The following is a 15,267-nucleotide window of genomic DNA, read 5'->3' as shown; positions in this document are numbered from 1 at the left end:
TAATTAGGTATGTAAACTGAGCTGTGCAAGTGTCAGTGTGGCTCTTAGTATCACTTCCACCTATATCTGTTTTCATATCGAAAAATAAGGTCTTTATGGGCCTTTTCCTTATAGAAGGAAGGCTTCATCTTCCCTTAAAAAAAAACCAAAACTTTAATGTCTTGATTCCACTCTTTGACTGCAAGAAGTAGAAGCTTTTTTCACTAGCTGAAAATATTCTGCTACTGCAGAAATGGTAGGGGAGCTGCGAAACATTGACAAAAGATTTATAGCTAGGATCCCAGTTTACTTGGTACTTGCCGTATGTTCTGGCTTGGTAAAAGTAGAATTGGCTAAAAATATTTGGTGTTTCATATGCTGAAACAACAACAACAGAAAATACGTGAAAAATACATATCTTCTTATCAGAAGACTTGAAGTCAGTTGTAGCATAAGTCATGCAGACTTGAGAGATGTCTTGGACAGGGGACCAAAGAAAGTCCCAGCACATAGAAGATACTGGGTTAGCCTGTTTCTGTTCGTCATTATAACTATGATTCATTAGATACATGATTTTCATTTGTTTCTTCTACTTCCAAGGCTGTTTCAATCCCAGGAACCCAAATCCCTATGCAAGGAATCTCCACTGAAATTGAGAAGATGATTTATAATACTTTTTCAGGTTTTTGTCTTTTAAAACAGCACTTTGAGAGTCCAGTTGTGGCCTGTGTTAGTAGCCGTTTTCTCACTTTGTATTCTCTCTAAAAGTGGAGCTCATAAAATTTAGTCTATAACATTTCTGCCACACAGTCACGTGAAAGAAAGTTAGGAACTAAGAACCCCAAAATTTCATCCAGACAAAGTTTATTTTTAAAAATAAGCTATTGGATACCACACTGGAAAGGGCTTTTAAACATTAGAGCACTGTGTAGATGGACATAATCAAAACCTAAAGAATCCTGAATCCATGGTTATATTTGCATTGTAGGAGATTCTACAGAACAGTCTATTAATACAGTAACTTTTCCTGATGTTAAAAAAGAAAGCCAGCCTTTTTTATACCTCTTGGTAGATCAGTGAGTGGGTTAGTGTTGTGTAATGATTCAGAAGGAGGCTTTGCAAAGTCAATTAAGAATGGTGGTATCAGCTGTATGTCAGGAAAAAGTTCTTCTAGGTAAACCCTCTCCCACAAGCAAGCAATCAATTTTGCCATTTAAAGGGAGAACTTCACATACCAATTTTCATGTTAAGTGCAAATTTTACTGCTCTTATCTTCTTATTTAAAGGGCCAAGTGTTTTTTCTTATTTAATGCACACAAACTAAAGGCATTCACAAAAACATTGTATTTCCACTGTTTCGGTTGTATTTTACCCATATAAAAGAGTAGAAGCTGAAGTTAATTATTTGAAGAAATATTCTAATATGCTTCAAACTGAGTATATTGAAACCTAGATGCTAGGTATAGATTTAGTAGATATACCTGACAGTTTGCTAGTAATTGCTAGTAATTCCATTCAGCAAATAAGAGCTATAGGCAATGATGAAATCCACTAATCTATTTTAAAAGCTTCTTAGATTTAGTTTGAATCTTTTTCATACTGTCATTGTTTTTTCCTGATAAATTTTTATATCTGTATTTTCAGATAAAGTAGAGTAATAAGGCAGAAATTGTTACACAGTATCTCGCCTTTCCACCTGCTAGAATAATGCCATAAGATGTGACAGCAGATGAAAAATGTTTAATCGATAGCTTTTGAAATAATGCATGCCAAATTTGGAGGGCTAGTGCTTAAATACAGTTTAAGTTCAAACCCCTACAGTTTAAAGAGTTTGCTGAAAATCAGATTATTACATTGATTATTTATTAACATTTGCTGAACCCAAAGCTCCTAAAAATGATATCAAACACAGCCATAAAGGTTGCTTACAAGACCATACGTAAGTTCAGTTGTTTGGGGTTTTTTTTCAGGTATGTTTCCTTTAATCTTATCCTGTAAAACTTCCAGACTTTCCCATACAATGTAGGCCAATAGCAGGAAGAAGAGAAACATGACAAAAAGAAATACAGATGGCAGAACAACTATGTAAAAAGTAAACTGTCCCTATAATATTTCAAGAATTTTGTGACTGAAAGGCACAGAGGCACTTGAGATTATTTGAGACATTATAGCAAAGATACTGTTGGGTGCTTTACACTTCATTATGAAAATGCTGGCAGGTCATTCTAGTAGAAGTTCAGATCTTCTAAAATTGAAGTTGGAAGTGAAATCCAATAATAATATTTCCTCCTTAATCCTCTGTCAGACTAGCAAAGTTGCACAGGAGAGTATTAATAGAGTTGAACTGTCTAAACCATTATTTTTGCTTTTTAACGAATCTTGGCATACCACAGGGAGTTCCAGTGAACTGGAAGAAGCAAATGTTGTGCCAGAATTTTTAAAGGTTAAACAAGATGGTCCAGGTAACTATAGGTCAAGCAAAGTCACTGGAAGGTTGAAACTGTATACTTCCAGCAAAATATTAAGAGATGACAGCATGCCTAATGCCAGCCAGCAAATTTTTATGGATAATAGGTCTTGTCAAACAAGCTTGATACTGCTTTTTCCAAGGTCACAAATGAAGCTGACAAAGATAACGGTGCTGACAATAATAGACTACTTTCCAACGTTTACTTAGCCTTGTTGACACTGTGGTTAAACACAAAAGAACAGTGTGTGAAATCAGCATAATCCAGGGTTACCAAATGGATTAAAAAAGGGTTAATGGAAACACCTTGAAAAGTTATTAGAGTTGAGGTATATTCATCTCACATGTTGCTCCTAGTGGGAACTCACAGGAATCTGTTCTTGGCATAATACTGCTCAATAGCTTTATCAGTTACCTGGAAGGAAATATAAAATGATTCTCTAGTACATTTACAGATGGAATTAAATGGCAAGTTGTGGCACTCAATGAGTTATCCTGACTAGTCGTGTGGTTGAACAGAAGACAATATAGGCAGGGAGGTGGCTTTGAGCTGTCCACTGCTGGAGAAATTTGCCTGGTCCAGGGCAGCACAGGCAAATCCCTCCAGTACAAGACAGGACTTGGACAAATTAAGGCTCTAATTGCTTAGCTGTATTAAAATACGTGAATAAATAATTGCGTGTTCGCAGAGGTGACCATCTCAGGGCATATCTGCGCCCACAAAAGCAAAGCAGGCAGGCATGGTTTCCATTTAGGCTCCATGGGTCGATGGCATAGGAATTTCACCAGGTAAGGTGTCTGACTTCCACTGTAGGTCCATGAATGCCTGCCTTCTTGAGGTATAAAGAAATCAAGTGTTTAATTGGAGTTTAAGATTGTTACTTCCTATCCAAAAGTCAAGTCCTGTGATGATTTTGCTACTTTTTGAATATGATCTTTTTGGTGTACAATTTAAAGTGGCTCAGTCCTTAAAAGTGCCGAGTACCTCCAAGCATTGTTTAACCCCGGAATCAAACTTTTAAAAGTCAGGTTATGTTTATTTGTAGGTGTCTTGATTTAAACACTACTTTTAAGAGAAAATGTTGGCCTCAGTTACTAAAATCAGGCTTAGGTTATATCTATGCTATGAGTGTACTACCAGTGTGGAGATGGGAGCACACAAAATATTCCTGTAGTTGTACCAACAAAGCGGGTTCATTGACAAAAGTGAAACAAGCTATACCAAAGAAGTTCTGGCATCCAAATTACATTGGTTCAGGTTTGCACCTCTTCAAACTCCTGAGAAACATAATTTTTTTGCTATCTTCACTGCTGATGTAGTATTTCTATTGGTTTTCTTCAGAGTTTTCCCATTCTGCTTTGTCTGCCCAAAAGAGAAACAGATAATTATTTGTCTTTTGGAATGAAGGTCAGAGCAGAACAATGCAATGAGAGTAATAACGATTCCAAGTAAAATCGAAAAGGGGTGAGAGGGGATGACAAAACCAAGGGAAGTCAAATCTCTCACATACCTTTTAATCTAAAATGTGCTGCCATCTGTTGTGAGTGACAAATCCTGTCATAGGGCCACCTGCTACAATAAATTACCTTCCTGGCCCAGCCCAACATGTCAATTCAGTTATTAAAGCTTTTCCAAATTTGGTGGGTTTGATGCATTGATGAATTTAATTGTGTTCCTTTTCTAGCACTTAGATGCATGTTGCAATATAGAATCCTTATCTGAAAATCAGCTCCCCAGCAGTCTGTGGTTTACACTGCTCTGTAGTAGGGCATTTATTGTCGTGGATATCTGGCAATGACGTTTTAGAGTTAAGGTTGTGTAACAGTTTCCATTTTTGCTCATACTCTTACTGTTCGGTTTTAATTTTTCCATGTTTTATGATGTACACTTGATAAACTGTTCCTCAGTGTGCAATCTGTACTGCGTCCAAGACAATAAAAACACTGGCTGGATGCTTTTACTGAGAAGATGTCAGTGAAATTTTTAGCTGCTGACTTGGGACAATTTACTGTTATACTTTAATGTTGTCATTTGTTTTCTTCCCAACTGTACGAAATAAGGCAACTAGTAACATAGTTGTTTTCTATGTGTAGCTTCAGGATGACAGCAGCGTTTTGGCCTGTTTGGTTTATGATTGACAGATTTTCCTTATTTTCCTAAATGGTCAGCTCTTCTCTCAGGTTTTAAGCACGGGCTCAAGGGCACATACAGCACAGAGCATTTCTGTGAATCACAGTACAAAATCCTTTGCAGAGTGAGGCACATGCAAACATGGGCCTTTCCTCATCACCACACCCAGGGCATCTTAGCCTTATTCTGCCTTTGAGAATTATGAGACAATGCAAAATCTGGATATTCTGAAGCTGTTGGGATTTTGTCATTGTGATGTTGCACAACTAGGTACTAGTAGTTGGAATAGTACTGGATTACGATTTTTCCAATACTATATTTACACTTTTTTGAAAAAGAAGCAGCAAAATTTAAAGGAAAATATCTTCTTTGTGACCCGTTATCTTTTTTAATGAAGAAATTTTATACAAAATGTAAGTAATGCAATTTGCTTGGCTAAGTTCTCATGCAGTAGGGTATGACTGAAGATGAATATTCTGTTCTTTAGAAACTGTGCCTTATGCAATGGTCTTTATTTACATAAGACTATGTAACTTTTCTCTGAAGTCCATATTTTTTCTGCCTGTGAGGTACGTTTAGAGGATTTTGAAAAACTGTGTACAGCACAGAGTTCCTGAGTCATAGATGAGAAAAGTGCATGTTGAAAATAATTCAGATGAAGCATAGCGCGAAATATTGGTGTATATATAGGTGAGCTAAATTTGCTTCAAACTAACTGCTTCCTTTGTGTAGAAAGGCTGCTGCTGGGTAGAAGGGGAAGGTACAATGCATGAGCTTTGCTTAAATTACTAAAATCTACACCTTGAAAAATAATTCATTAGAAGAAGGAAGCGCTTGGTCAATAAAAGCACTTGTCCAGTGTGACAGTAAAAACAATAGTGTGCACTGAGAGTAGAGTCAGTAGATAATGATTTTTGTTTGGTTTTATGTTTTCTTCCAATTTGGGTCATTAGGATCACAGGGGAGTTCAGGCTGGATGATACCTCAGGGGATGACAGAAGCAGAGAATAGTTCAAGTTGGCAGGGACCTTTGGAGGTCAACGAGTCCAACTCCCCATTCACGGCAGCATCAGCTGCAGCAGGTTGCTCAGGGCCATCTCCAGTCAGGTTTTGAATATCTCCAAGGATGGAGAATCCACAACCTCCCTGGACCATCTGTTCCAATACTTGTTCACCCTCACATTAAAAAAGTGTTTTAATTTGTTTCAATGGAATCCATGTGTGTTTTGGTTTGTACCCATTGCCTCTGGTCCTTGTCACTGGGCACCACTGAGAAGAGCCTGACTCTGTCTTCTTCACACCGCCTCAGGTGTTTATACACTTGGATTAGGTCTCTCGTGAGCCCTCTTTTCTCCAGTCCAGCTCTCTCAGCCTCTCCTTTTATGGCAGCTGAGCGTCTTCATGGTCTTTTCTCTGGACTCACTCCAGTATGTCCCAGTCTCTCTTGTACTGGGAAGCCCAGAACTGGACCCAGTACTCCACGTGTGTTTCACCAGGGCAGACAAAGGGGGAGGATCCCCTCCCTCAACCTGCTGGCAACGCTCAGGATGCTGTTGGCTTTCCTTGCTGCAAGGGCATGTTGCTGGCTCACGTTCAACTAGTCCAGCCCCCTACTGGTAACTGGGGAGCCTCATAGATCCTTTAAAGAACCTATACATAAAGATGCTGTTAGACACAATAGTCACTGGAATGCTTTTGAAGCCATGTACATAGCTATGCTCTAATAGTAAGGATGGAGACCTTTCGTTTGCTGAGGGGAAGAATGCACCCTTGAAATGACATCCTGCCAGCCAAAGATAAAACACACATTTTAGTGTTGTTTCAGTAACAATCTATGGCTGCGTTATTTGTGTGTATGTACATGGTATCACTGGCTCTTGGCCCACGTGTTCTGCCTACGGTGTAGAGTAATTGGAGCTCGTAAACCAAAGTTGGCCACACTGATACTAAGACACTTGTGTATTTGCTTAGCATCTATTTGCTAAGGTACTTTTGCGCTAGTGTAACTCGATGCTGAACAGGTACTACTGAGTAAATACAACAATACACTTTTTAAGGAAATACATAAAAACCGGGTGTTTAAACCTGGGTTTAAAATTTTTTTGCCTCAGTATTGCTGTTTGGAAGTGAGGTTAATGTTACATATAGTACCTCACAGCAGACCGTAAAAGGTTTTAGTCCTAAAATATGTTGAAATCCTCTGAGGAAAAAGTATTACAGGTGTGCTGGGATATAATTTGATCTTATTTTTCCATTATTTCAAAGTACTATTTGTGAATTTAGAGTTGAATATATGTGGGTGAATGTGTACATCTAAATGCAGTATGAAGAAGATGCTGACTATGTTACTCAGGAAGTGGTATTAAGACTGAAGGCAGGGTTTCTTTCACCTTTTCAGCTGTACAATGGCTAGACTTTGGAACAATACAAAATCCATCTTTAATTCTCATGGTTCTGCACAGATCTGATTTGAGAGCATGCAGCCCTATTTATTTATATGATGTGTTATGCTCTTTAGGGCCAGCCCACTCAATTAAAATAGAATGGCTTAAGCTTATGATCCAAATCTCTGATATACTGGAAGTTGGATATAGAACTAACATTTGTGACCTTCCAAGAATTATTTGAAATAAACAAAAGCCACAGTGTTGTTCAGGGAGTGGAATATGCATTATAGCGATTCTTGGATAAGAGTGCTTGAGAAATTTGATGAAAACAGGTTTGGTTAAATAAAAATGTTTCCTAGAAGTCACCCCAGAATGAACATTCCTATCTAATGAGAAACCATCTGTAACTATATATATTGCATATAAAGAAACTTAATATATATAACTTCCCCCAGCATAATATGTATATAGTAAAAATAGTGTACTATCAAAAGAGTTTATAAAATATTTTAATAAACTGCTGCTCTTTTTTTTTCCTGTCTCCTCTGCTTTCTGTATTTATTTTAAACTAGGGAGGAAGTGACTCTGATTCCAGAAACAGTGAGACTGACTCTGAATTGAAATGATACTTCATAGTTGGAGGATGGATGACTGCTGGAAAGACAAATCCATTTCTCAAATAAGAACTGTGTTATTATGCACAGTTTCTCTCTCTGCTAGTAAACATTTATTGTCTTTGCAAATACTAAGTACATTTTAAGAAAATCAGGGTCATCATTAGAAGACAACAAGCTTTATTGGGCTGCAGTTCCAAAACCATTTTTTTAAGACTTATCAAAGCTACAGACCTTGGCAAGGACGAATCTGATAGGTTAAAGGTAAATACTTCTCCAGTTGCCTTTAAAGATAAGCAAATTGGCTTCTAAGCCAACGGCACCTCTATCATGGGAAATAATGTGTGAGTCAAAACCACACTGTGTACTTGTTTTGTAGAGCAGTGAATACGTACTTGCAGTATTTGGGGGTCAGCTTCCCAAAATACAAATTCCACAGTGGAGAGGAAAAGATGCCTTTACAGCTACAGGAGTTATTTGCCATACTTTGTTCTGGTTATATTTTAGAAAATAATGTATTAAGTTATAAGAGGACCATTTTAGTATGCATTCATATGCACAGACTTGAAGTTTTCTAACCACGTATCTATGCTATATATGTATCTATAAACAATAGTTTCAAATGTTTTGTGGTGCAGTTCAAGAGATCCTTTTCAAAACTTCTTTCTTGGTGTCTTTTACCCCTATTGCATAACAACAGCAATATAAATGCCATATAAGAAAAGTAATACTTGGTTCAGAATTTTGAAAATTCCTGCAAAGGAAAAAAATACGCTGACTATCTTGTTCTTTTGCCATTTGCAAAACCCTGCTTACTTGGTATTTCCTGCTAAGTCTCTTCACAGTTTTCTGAATTCGGATATTTTAATTTTTCTTTGGCCTGAAAGTTGCCGTACAGCATTGAATCTCAAACACAGAGGAAACAATTACACCTTTGCAAATTTATTCCATAGCACGGATTTTGGTTCACATCGCTTTGTGTCCTGTTTTTTGAAGCTTGCATAAATGCAATATTATAGGAGTATTAAGAAAGTAGAATGTTGGGTGGAAGGAAGATACCTATGGGTCACGATGGCTTTTCTAGTAAAACCAGTGAAGTGCTACACATTTATCGATTTCCTGCTTTTCTTTATGATTCTCCAGGCGCAGCGGAAGAAGCTGTATCTGGCAGCTTTGCAAGTTTTGCTAATAATCCGCACGCCGGGGATGTTCTGCCTGCACAGCCAGGGCAGTTACGAATCACCCCTCCTCACTCCTAACCGGCCCCATAGCTCCGTTAGGACTCTGTTTGTCGTCACCATCAGCAGAAACCATCCTGGTGTTGGAGTTCCTGGATGCCCACTGAGTGTCAGCTGTGGTGTCCTACTTGTCAAGGCTTATATAGGTCTATATTAGAACTGACAGAAGAACATAGCTTATGGGAAAGCAATAAAAAAAAACAAACCATGAAGTATGTATGACTGCGAAAGTCTCCTCCATAAATGTGATCCTTAAAACGATGCATATCTCTTTGGATTTTTGGTTCCATGCACACTGCCGAAAGATAACAATATCCTGTTAATTTAGAGGGAAATTCTCTCTTTTTTTTTTTTTCTTACCCCGGCCTTTGTAAGTTATTTCAAACCTCACCCATGGTTGCATTAAATTTCTACATCTTTGTTGACATTTATTCACCATTGTCAGTCTAATTTACAGAGAGTGAGTGAAAAAGGGGATTATTTCAGACCTTGTTTTCAAAAGATTTTCTCTAAGTTCCTCTTTCCATTGCTTATGTTCTGTTTTCTGTCTGTATCGTATTTCTCTTTGTTAATTTGCAGTTCTCAGAAAGGCTTAAACAGTGAGTGCCAAGTACTGCTCATCAAAAGATCATTTCCAAGTTGTATTAATCTTCTCCAACATATTTTCCTGCATGAAAGAGAAAAAAACAAAAATTGCCAAATATTATTTGGCACATAATAAAATAATTTTGGGTAGCAGACATTTGCTCTGAATTCTTGGCAGAAGGTGAACAGGTCAAATATCCAAGAAAAAAGGGTGTAACATTTAATATTAGTGAGTAGTCACTTCTACAAAACTTCAGGTAACCGGGCACACTATAATTTGGGAACGGACAGAAGCTGCAGCTGGGGATCCTTTCTTCGTATTTCCCAGGGACTGTGAAAGAGATTGTAATACAGGACACATTTCCCAGGGTTCTGGAAATAATTTTAATCATTCAGCAATCCTAATCTTGAAACAAATGTACAAGGCCTATTGTTCATCTGATTTTTCTAAAAATATATTTTTACTGCAGTTCTTATTTTAAATTCTAATGTGTGTCCTTGTTAAGCTCTTTATGTAATTGCAAAGGTAAGTCTTCAAAAATAAGCAGACACTGCCAAAAACAGAGAGGCACTCTAGGATGTATTAGCGAGAAAGAAAAAGCTCAGCTAGGAGAGGAATCTCAGTCTGCTGTGAATAATAAGCAAGATGTGGTATAGGATTTTTTGCCCACCTATTTTTTTGACTATTTGTAGAATCTTATCTGTGGCTTGAGACACCAGACTCTTACTAACTGCAACCGAACGTGTTTTGGAGATACCAATGTCCTTTTTGAAAAATCTGCATATGTACACGGGGGTTTTATTACCATGTTTTTATGGATACATAATTACATTTAGACAGAAGCGTAAGGAGGAGCAAGGATAGGAGGCCATGTTACATTTGCAATTCTCAGTCAGTGCAGCATGTACAAGGGGAAATGGAAGACTAAAATGGCAGCTGCCGTCAGGTACAGTGAAGAACATCATTATATTCTCTTGGGCAATGGACAAGAAATTATGTCATTTACCTCGGGAACTAGATTAGTGTGTGCTAGGCCCAAGATTCTGAAAATACACTTTCTCCAAGTTAAACTGTTTGCTTCTGGTTTTGCAGCCAGAAATTGCATTCAAATGTGCCCTTAGTGATCCGTGTCCCTTGCTTCTCTGAACTGGTAAATCTAGAGCTGCGAAAGTCTTGAGTTAGTATTAATTGCTGTTTGTACATCATCAGTATTTGGAGAAATTATTTTATTAATGGTCCTATTTCGCTGTTCTTTAGTGGAATTTCTTGAAACCGCCATGGTGAGGCCCTCATTTATTTTGGATCACCACATTGCACCACTGTTCCCTTCTTGCCTTCCTGCTTAGGTGGCACTCCCCAGACCCGGATGTCTAACTTGGGAAGATGTTTTTGCACTGGTTGCTTTGGCAAACAGCTGTGCGGGCAGTTTGGAGTTACTTGAGTTTAGGAACATGGTAAATCAGCTGAAGGGACTGTGTGGAGACATCTTTTCCTCCTGCGTGTGACTTTCTTTTGACTCATTACGCTGCGGAATGTTTCTACACGATGTGTCTAAATCTCCCAGGATTTTTGCCAATTTACCCATTTATGGTCATAAAGATGACTTTCTCTTACCCCCTCACAATCATCTTTTTTTCCCTGCAGCCGGCACATCTGTATCAGCTCTTATGTGCCTTCCATTCTTGCATGAATTTTACATCAGTCAAAGTCTCAGCAGAAGTACAAGCTACAATACCGCCTTAAGAAAACAGGCACTCGTGCAGCCAGAAAACTCAAGATTGCCAGTGGATCCCATTATAGCAGTTGCAGGTTGGCTCTACTGAGCCAGAAGTTTTAATCATTTCTAAATCCTTGCCCATTTTTGTATCCTGTACCTGCCAAATACTTTCGAAGAGAACAGCACGTTGCTTCAGAGATGAGGATTGGAAGAGATGATATTGAGAATTTCCAGAAAGAAAGACAACACAATGTCAGAGAAATCAATGAAATAAGAAGTGTTGATTTTTTCCACCTGGAGGTGCTTAAGTTCTTACAGAAAAAGAAGGGGTTGTCAGGTAGTTTATGCCTCCTTATTTATTTTTTTCTCTCTCTTTCGACTGAGGTAATAACATCATTAATTTAGTGATTTCTGGAAATTAAACCTAAGATCACTGAATTTTAAACCCTCAATCTGGACTGCTTGTATTAAAGAAACAGGAAAATTTATTAAAGGAAATGACACAGACCTCCACATGAAGTCTCGCTATTTTTCAGGACAGAAGACCACATGGGACACTAGTTATATAAAAATTTGTAGGAATGGGTTGTTACTTGTACTCAGTGTTGGGATAGAGGCTCTTCATCATAATGATGCCTGAGATGTGTGTAAAAGGCAATTTGATGTTCATAATTCTTTCTTCTCTGTTTCATTCAACAGTAACAAGTGTTTCAGTGAAGAATTTTATAGTATGAATAATTAAACTGAATAATTTGCAAATAGTTTAGACAGCTCTGTTTTAGAAAAGAAAAAAAAGGTATATTTGAACAGTGTACTAGTTAGATTTACCAGAGAAAACTAGGTCCAGTTAGTGTTCATTAGATGGCTTAACCATTGCTAATCAGAGCATCCCCCCAGGTAACTCCCGAATAACTAGTAAAGGCTGAAACACTTCATCAGTCTTTCCTTCCACAGACCTCTCTCTGTCATTCCCTTCACCTGTACAAACGCAGCAGCAGGCGCCGTAGCTGTTGCAATTTCAGATTGCGATTTTAACAAGACTGCTTTTTACAGTGCCGAAGGGATCGGGAAATGAAAGGAGCGCTTAGCGAACGTCAGTCAGCTGGATCTGTGCTTGCCGGGTGAGCTGGCGCGGGGAATGCTCAGCAGCACCCCAGTTGCGTGCTTGAAAGGAAGAATACTTCGCTCCCCAAAGGGGTGAGACACGTCTCTGGAGAAGACAAGACGTTCCCCTGGCTGCCCAGGGCCTGTTGCTATGCCTGCGTCTGACGAGCATTTCTGCTGTGAGCCAGGCAAACTGCAAACAATTAAAACCGCGTAGCCTGTATATCAAACAAGTGCACAAAGAGCAGCGTTATGTTCGTGAAATAAAAACTAGTCATTTTGTGATCGATGACAGATCTTGTTTTAACGGGAGGCCATTTTTAAGTGAAAAAGGAGCAGCCAAGGCAAAAAAAGAATCTCATTGTCTCCATTTTTGCAGTTACAGCAAAATCTATCCGTGAAATTTTGCAAATCACAGCCCTACCTGTGCATTTTTGGCGCTGTCTAGGGCAAGAATTTCCGAATTTCCAAATTTCAAAGTGGTGTATGAACCACTGAGAGTATATACAGCCCCCACGATGTGGAGAAAGATACAGCACAGAACCAGGACCTCTTACCACTGTCAGTACAAAAAAGTGCAAGAATCTCAGTTTTCAAGTCAAAAAAACTTGCATGACAATTTTGGGGTTTGGAGGGGTGTCATTTAAGTCATTTTTGCTGCATTCATTACTTCTTCTATGCTTTTAAAATCTTTTAAGACCAACTATTCCACAGCTGATAGGTCACCTCCCTTTAAGGTAATCATACCAAGTTCTGCAGTGTTCATTTGGACATAATATTTCATGTGTGAAAATGTATTTACATTGTGCATATTTTCACGATTTATGTCTTCCAATCTGTTTTGATGTAGAAAAAACATGGAAAGTATTCTCTCAAACCTGCTGAAAGGTGCCATTTAAGGCACTGGTCGTGTCACGGCACGAGTGACTGTCCAGTTCACTGGTACAAAACCATTTCAGCATGTGGCCATACTCTCTCCTCTTCTGCCCTTTGTGTTCATGTCTTCTTAAAAGCTCATAGTCTCATTGCATGCGTCCTTGAAAGGTTTACTACATTAAATTTCGTTTATTGGTGCTACTTGCATAGAAATTTCTGTTTTATAGAGTGATTCTTACAGTCACCGAAATGACAGAATTTATGAGAAATAACACATGCAGACATGGATTTGCAACTTGCATTCATTTCACTGCTATTACAGCACTTTTAGTTTGGGTCTGATGTAATTCCGTGTCAACCCTACCGCATCCTTTCTGCAGCTCCCCCTGTGCAGTGACGTGGTTTTATGAACTTAGAAGTAGGGAAAGTTAACATTTGTGACACAAGCTAACATTAAAAAAACCCAAACAAACGAACTTGCCTTTGCTTAATAGAAATCACCTTTTTGTAAAGCTGAACTACAGAGCTGCAACGTTGCTATATAATTCAGTGTAGTCACATGCACAGCCCTGGAGAGGCCTGGTGATATCTGGTAACTACAAAAACAAAGCTTCAGTGTTATTAGAAACCTGACGTGAGTGCGGCTTCATTCAGGATTTTGTTAACTCTGTGTGTTACTTTTAAAACCAGTCTACTTTCATGGGAGCCTTGTAGAAATGCTACGGTAGTATGAGAAGACAGGAGGTAATTAGCTATCTGTTGGTGGGCTTGTTTCTGTTGTGTTTGTTTTTCTGTTAAGTACAATTGTTTGGGAGGATTTTTCCAAGAGGCGTGGGGAGCATGGTATCCAGCAGCACCCTCTTAAGCAGTTTTGCTCCATTGATTTTCAGTATTTGGATCTTAGCATAAGATTTTAGGAAAGTTTGTCACAACTGCTGGAGATGTGCAAACGAGATTGCTCTTCAGTGACACTGTAGCCAACGGTGTTGTGTTTCCTCATCTAATAGGTGCTTTCGTAATAATTTCTTAGCATCAAGAGAAACAGTAAAATAACAAGATCCCTTGCAGTAACACAACAGGGTTTTGTGCTGAGAAGTTCCTTCTCTCACGTGCAGTGAGGTGTGTTGCTCTTTGGGGATGTGACAACTCAATACCGGACAGAGGTTCCCTGTGTGCCACTGTCATCTGTCTGCTGGCAAAGAAGGGACTTGACATATGCCAGCAGCCAACTAAAGAGTCTGCAAGATGCCAAGTGCAATAATGAGAGGTACAAAATCATAGTTAAAATTAAGCCTTCTGTAGATCCACAGTAATTATTTTCTGCTTTTTTACATTTTCTATCAGTGTTGGTTGCTGGTTTTATGCCATCCACCTTTTGACTGAATCAGAGACCATGTTAACAATTTTCTGAGCTGCCAGCTGACAGGCTAGCTGCTGGCTTTTTTAGTGCTTCTAGACAACAGCTTAATTATCTCATTCTCCATTCTGAAGTTGATTTATCCATCACGCATTTTAAAGTCCATTCCTTTTCCATAAGGTGTTGTGTTGTTGAATAATTTAAATACACATAATATAAATTAAGTGGGACCTGGTTAGTTGCATGCCATGTATTTATATATACATAGAGATTTCAGTGTTCGGTGATCAATACCTAGAACTCTCAGACACAGGCTGCGTGTGCTCGGTGCTTGATTTCTTCATCCTTGTGGTACCCAATGATGTTCTTAGTTGTCCTAAAAAACTAAGAACAAGGGAAAAACACTGCCCTGGAGATCTTACAGCTTATTTTGGATGCAGCAGGAGGTCCAGCAGCTCATAAACTAGACCAGGACATAAAGAGCAATACAGGATAAGAATTGGACCAAAGACTGGATAAATGATACTGCAGTTTTTCAAGTGTTTTTTCCTGTGCTTTACTTCTCTGCCTTGTAATACTACATAATTCTCCTCATAGGTGGACCTGACACTTTTGAAAAAGTACCAAAAGCATCCCCAAAAACTATGGGAGTGCCATGAAAGGAAGGTAGGGTTGTGAAAGTAGAGAACAGAGGCTGTTACCAGGAACAGGAGAAAAACAGTGGTAAAATAAAATGTGTAGTGGGAGAGAATCACAGAGAAATAGTTTCAAATGTGGGAGGCATTCTGTTTCTCAGGCTTGTTTTTGCTAT

At 38.6% G+C, this 15,267-nt stretch overlaps 1 protein-coding gene across 4 annotated transcripts in view; it reads left to right on the top strand.

Annotated features, from left to right (window-relative positions):
• The window catches only part of TBL1X (transducin beta like 1 X-linked), a 201,492-nt gene that overhangs the window by 149,567 nt on the left and 36,658 nt on the right, over positions 1 to 15,267 (top strand). The window lies entirely within an intron of this gene.

The sequence above is a fragment of the Patagioenas fasciata genome, chromosome 1 (assembly GCF_037038585.1).
Source record: "Patagioenas fasciata isolate bPatFas1 chromosome 1, bPatFas1.hap1, whole genome shotgun sequence".
Taxonomy (NCBI): domain Eukaryota; kingdom Metazoa; phylum Chordata; class Aves; order Columbiformes; family Columbidae; genus Patagioenas; species Patagioenas fasciata.
Note: the sequence above shows the minus strand (reverse complement) of the source record. Positions and strands in the feature narration are given on the sequence as shown.